This window comes from Erinaceus europaeus, chromosome 18, assembly GCF_950295315.1.
Source record: "Erinaceus europaeus chromosome 18, mEriEur2.1, whole genome shotgun sequence".
In the NCBI taxonomy this organism is placed as follows: domain Eukaryota; kingdom Metazoa; phylum Chordata; class Mammalia; order Eulipotyphla; family Erinaceidae; genus Erinaceus; species Erinaceus europaeus.
Genome location: NC_080179.1, coordinates 63,658,312 through 63,664,832, shown reverse-complemented (window position 1 = coordinate 63,664,832; position 6,521 = coordinate 63,658,312).

The window sequence follows — 6,521 nt, the reverse complement described above, 5'->3', positions numbered from 1 at the left end:
GTTATACAGGGAAAAATCTGTCCAAAGTTAGGCTATCTGCAGTGACTTTCTACTGAAAGAAAGAAAAGAGAGAGAGAGAGAGAGGAAATGGCCAATGGCGAGAATGAGCTTGTGGAGTTCAAAGACTAGAGAGGAGGCAGGATGTCTGATGCATAATGAAAAACAAAGCAAGGTAAATCTGAAAATCAAGGGACTTGAGGGTGGAATTTATCCTAAATGCAATGAGAAGCTTTGGAGGATTTTAAAGAAGGAAGTGACATGATCTGATTGAGCTTTTTAAACAGCAGAATCTCAACTTCCTGGGGAATCTGATGAAGAATCACAACAGGGCAGATTCAGGACATATATTTACTGTTGTTTGCTTGTTTGTTACTTGAACCTTAGTGTAGGTGGTAAGTCATTAATTGAAATGGAGATGACGCCCCACCCCCACCCTCGAGAGACAACGGTCCTACCTCTACCTTTGCCCTCCCCTCCCCATTCTAGGTGTGAGAGTTGGAAGTTTATTTTATTTAGTTTTGTCCCTCAGCAGCCCTTAGACTCACAACAAATGGTCTTTTACCAGCTCACCTCATTTTTCTCTCCTATTTAAGTCCCAATCATCTACTTTGCTGACATGCCTTTCTACTCTGTTTCCATTCATTTCAATCCCTAGTTTGAAATCCAGTTCCTTTAAGAAAACTTTTGCTGATTGAAATTCCTCATGATTTGGCCCTTATTAACAGCTATTCTTTCTATTTCTATTATAAATTTTTCATTCTCTTTTTATACTTAGTCTCCACTGGACTGAGACAAAATTCTTCGGCCTGCTCTCTTTTCAACTTCAACTGCCCCACTTCTAACTACATCCCTATCTGCCACAACCCTGTCAATCCTTTAAGATACAAATCTAGGGTCCTTTTTTGACCCCACACCAATCACAGGTCATTTCTTCTTGCCCATCCCCTAGAAGGCAACAGGGTATAATAGTTTATATCTCCAGTTCTAGGGTCAGACTGCCTGTTTAACTCCCCCTGAATACAAAAGGGCAAGACCACCTCTGCAGTGTCCTAGCTGCATGCTCCTGTGTGATTTAGTTTGTTTACTTTTCTATTGCTTCATCAAGAAAGTCTATGAGGGGAAAGGTAAGAGTATGAGTACAACAAATTCATAAAATACTTGTGGCCGGGAAAGACAACACACATAAAAATATAGCATGTATTAAGAACATAGAGCAAGAATCTCAATGCTGTTTTTCTCGATTTCATTTCAGTATTCTTTGGCTGTCTTACAAAAAGAACAGGTCGCTAAGGAGACGACATAATAACTATACAAAAAGAGCTTCATGGTGGTCAGGGAGGTAGTGCAGTGGATAAAGCACTGAACTCTCAAGCATGAGATCTTGAGTTCAATCCCTAGTAGCACATGTACCAGAGTGATATCTGGTTCTTTCTCTCTCTCCTCCTATCTCTCTCGCTATTATTTATTTATTAATAAATAAATTTTAAAAAAGACCTTCATGCCTAAAGCTCTAAAGTTGCAGGGTGAATCCCAAGCCAAATAAATAGCCTCTCTCTCTCTCTCTCTCCCTCTCCCTCTCCCTCTCTCTCCCTCTCTCTCTCTCTCTCTCTCTCCCTTTCTCTCTCTATCTCTCTCTCCCTCTCCCTCTCTCTATCTCTCCCTCTCCCTCTATCTCTCCCTCTCCCTCTCTTTATCTCTCCCTCTCCCTCTCTCTATCTCTCCCTCTCCCTCTCTCTCTCTCCCTCTCTCTCTCTCTCTCTCTCTCCCTTTCTCTCTCTATCTCTCTCTCCCTCTCCCTCTCTCTATCTCTCCCTCTCCCTCTCTCTATCTCTCCCTCTCCCTCTCTTTATCTCTCCCTCTCCCTCTCTCTATCTCTCCCTCTCCCTCTCTCTATCTCTCCCTCTCCCTCTCTCTATCTCTCCCTCTCCCTCTCCTTCTCTCACTAAAATAAATAAATAAATAGAATATTTTTTAAAAGAGCAGGTTAGTTTGGATTGCAATTGTTCAGCTCACCAAATTAAAAGCTAAGGATAAGTGGTAATGCATTGTGTTTCCTAACTTATGAATATTTATAGTGAATAAATGCTGAGCACAAAATAAGCTATTAAAGATTCATTTCTTTTACCTAAAAGAACTGATTCCTCTGAAAGGAGAAATAATAGTGTTCCAGTTTTTTTTTAATTCCACACTGCATAGTATGCATACATATACACACACTATATATACCATATTGTCACTTATACTTTAATTTTTCATATTTTTCTAGTTAAGAAACTCTTGAACAATCAATATAAATAATGAATAGAACATGCTAAATTCACTAGTGATGCTACTCTTAAAAATGAAAATTATCACTTCATTTATCCTAAACATAAGAATTTGCCACAATAGGGCATCATTCCAACTCCCAAATATCTTTAAGCCTCTGCAGACCAGGAGTTGGGGCAGGAGGTTCTTGTTAGGGACATGTGCTCTCTCATCAACATCAATTAGTATTTGTTGGACAAAGTACGGATGGGGAACACTATGCTGTGTATTTTGTACACATTCATGAAACGCGAAGACACTACTTCTCTATTCCTAGCCAGTAAGCAATAATGACTTTCTTATGACTGTAGTAAGTCATGAAAACATGCCTATTTATGAACAATACATTTTCATGTCTCAGATAAGAAAGAAACCCTTCAGTGAGCAGGTTGACTTTGAGAAATGACAGGGTCTAGTGGAAAAATCAAGGGAAAGAGTAGAGATGAAAGTAAATCAAGGGTCTATTGTATTTTGCTATTTTTACTAAGCACAACTTGCTGAAACATTAAGAACTCACCTAAAATATAAATTTGTAGACTCTAGATCTTCACAAAGTATCACCCAAGCAAATAAGACTTTCCTATAGTTTCCAGTAAACATAATTTCACTATAATCTTTGTATCTAAATTATTCTATAGTCTAATAATCATAGGTGTGAATTATCCAATCTCTCTACTTAAAGAATATCATTTTCCCTAGTGACGAACAAGTATTAAGATCCAGGAATAATCATACCTTAATACAACCTACTATAGTTTTCCTTTTTTTTTTTTTTGTCCTTCTTTTCTTCCCCTCATCCCCACCCCCATTCATTCTTTCCTTTTCTCTTCTGAGTTTCCCAGCATTTGTAAATAATTTGGCCAACCCTTCTAGCTGACAGTCTGTCTCTTCAGTCACTAGTCAGCAGCTCAATTCTATCCCACAGATTGAGCTATTTAATTGCACCAGTTCTTGTCTCCAGTACACACTCCTCTTTTCTTGGTTGAGTTGTAACATACTTTTTTCATCAACCTCTAAAAAAAAAAAAAAGTAACAAAGACTCCATTCTTATACACAAACTCAAGAACTTAGGGTAATTTCTCCTGTAGCATCCATTTAAACTCTCAAGATTTCCATGTCACAAAGTCTAACTGTCTGTGACATAGCCTGAATTTTTGATAAAACTGATCCAATTCGATCAGTAAAATTCATCTCTCTTCATGTCTGATTGACAAACTACATAAAACACACTCAGACTAAAGTAAATGGGATGGGGTGAGAACTACCATATGGGTCATTGTCTGCTCTGCTTCTTACTTTTTACATCCTTCTTCATATCTTCAGTGACCTCAGCTCCAGAGAGCTTCCATGGATGATACATTTGAGCAAAACAAAATGTTTATTTGGGTCATTCTACCTCATGCATTATTTCTCTGCTTAGCTACCAATAGCTATTTCTTTCATTGCTGTTTAATTGTGGAAACCCCTAATCACAAATACAAAACTATTCAGCTCTATGTGAAAATAATTTTACATTTCTCATTTATTCCACAAAATCATTGTAAAAAAAATGTATCCACTTAATACTACTCAGCTATTAAAAATGGTGACTTCACCGTTTTCAGCCAATCTTGGATGAACCTTGAAAAATTCATGTTAAATGAAATAAGTCAGAAACAGAAGGATGAATATGGGATGATCTCACTCTCTGGCAGAAGTTGAAAAAACAAGATCAGAAGAGAAAACACAAGTAGAACCTGAACTGGAATTGGCGTATTGCACCAAAATAAAAGACACTGGGGTGGGTGGGTAGATGGGGAGAATACAGATCCAAGAAGGATGACAGGGGACCTAGTGGGGGTTGTACTGTTATATGAAAAACTGAGAAATGTTATGCATGTACAAATTGTATTTTCTGTTGAATGTAAAACATTAATTCCCCAATAAAGAAATTTTTTAAAATGTATCTACTTCACTTTTATCTTTTCTACCTTTCTTTCTTCCTTCCTTCCTTCCTTTCTCCCTTCCTTCCTTCCTTTCTTTCTTTCTTTCTTTCTTTTGAAATCTTCCTCCCTCAGTGAAACAACATATACTGAAACTGAGAAAAATTGAGGCTATTTATTTTAGGACCAGTTTTTGTTTGTTCATTTGTTTTCTTCAATCTCTCAATCTCTCTCTCTCTCTCTCTCTCTCTCTCTCTCTCTCTCTCTTCTCTTCTCTTTCTTTTTTTCCCCAGAGCAATGCCCAGTTCTGACTTATGGTGGTGATGAAGACTCAAGACTGAACCTGGGGCTTTGGAGCCTCCAGTGTGAGAGTCTCTTTGTATAACCATTATGCTATATCTCCCCCCACCTGAGGCTGTTTATTTTAACACACCACCTCATTTCTTTGCCTTTTAAAATATATTTTTTATTTATTTATTGATGAGAAAGATAGGAGAAGAGAGAGAAAGAACCAGACATCAGTCTGGTACATGTGCTGCCAGGGATTGAACTCAGGACCTCATGCTTGAGAGTGCAATGCTTTATCCACTGCACCACCTCCTGGGTCACTTGCTTGGCCTTTTTACCTCCAGAAAAAGTCCTCCTTAGAGAGTAATGAGGCAAGTGTCTGAAAGAAAATACTTTATTTGATATAGCAGTATTGTATATAATAAAATTCTTACCCCCATGTGCTTAGAAATTGGCTCAACTTAGAAAATGAAGCACAAAAAAGGAAATTCTTAGCAGTGCAGCATTTTATTTTTAAGTAATAATTCCCCATGACTGCAGATCTCTGGTCTGTTGTATTTATCATAGAATTCCCATGGCTATCTGGAAGCAATGCATGTTAAATAAATGTTGCAGATATGCATAAATGAATAATCTTCCCCAAAATGTTGAACCTTATTTACTAGCTGTCTTTTATACATATAATAGCACCAACTATGTGATTTTTCTCCCACTTCCTCCTTTTGCAGAAAGCAAACAAAAGAACTGTAACTTTTTACCTAGGGATCAAAGGTGTCAACCTATTGGCTCATAGTACTTTAAAGTCTTGGATAATAGTCTTCAGTTATTTTTAGATGATTTCTTTTGTTTGAGGCTTGAAAAAGAAGAATTAACAAAGATCAAAAAATAAATCACTGATTCAGAGCAGGAAAATACATATTAAGAAGTTCAAAATAAAGTATGTAGAGGTTATGAGCTAACCTTCCCAGAATACAAGTCAGATCTAGATTCAGATACTAAGGTGCTATAGCAGTTCCCATCAACATAAAAAGGAATTTGGGAATTCACCATCTGAAAAGGACAGAGAAAAGCAATTTAAAAATTACTGAGTGAGCCACCTAGTCTCCATACCTGAAACAACAAGACAACAGGTAGAAAAACCAAACCCATTTGTAATAATGGTAAAGTTCAGATGATGGAATTATGGGTGAATTTAGCCTTACCCATAATTTTCCAAACTATATATATATATGTGTGTGTGTGTGTGTGTGTGTGTGTGTGTGTGTGTGTATGTGTGTGTGTGTGTGTGTATGTGTGTGTGTGTGTGTGTGTGTATGTGTGTGTGTGTGTATATGTGTGTGTGTGTGTGTGTGTATGTGTGTGTGTGTGTGTGTGTGTGTTGCAGTTAAAAAGAAAATAATACACACACTTTTCAAGCCAAAAGAAAAGCCAAGGGTCCTATGATACATGAATAAAATGTATAGGAGGGCTGGGGAAACAGCATAATAGTTATGCAAAAAAGACTTGCTCTCCTAAAGCTTGGAAGTCCCAGGTTCAGTCCCCAGCAACACCATACATGAGAGTTGAGCCACTGCTCTGGTTTTCCTCTTTGTGTCTTGCTTTGTCTTTTGTCATTTAAATAAAATAAACAAAATGTTTTTTAAAGAAAGAAAATGTAAACAAATAAGTTTATCCAGCCAAAGAAGAACTTGGTGACTTACATCTTCATTGCTTAAAACAATCACTAGGGGGGCAGGGGTAGATAGCATAATGTTTATGCAAAGAGACTCTCATGCCTGAGGCTCCAAAGTACCAGGTTCAATCCCCTGCACCACCATAAGCCAGAGCTGAGCAGTGCTCTGGTAAAAAAAAAAAAAAAAAAACCAATCACTAGGGAGTCCGGCGGTAGGACGGCAAGTTAAGCACGTGTTGTTGTATTGCGCAGAGCAAAGACCAGTGTAAGGATCCGGGTTCCAGCCCTGGCTCCCCACCTGCAGGGGGGGTCGCTTCAGGAGCAGTGAAGCA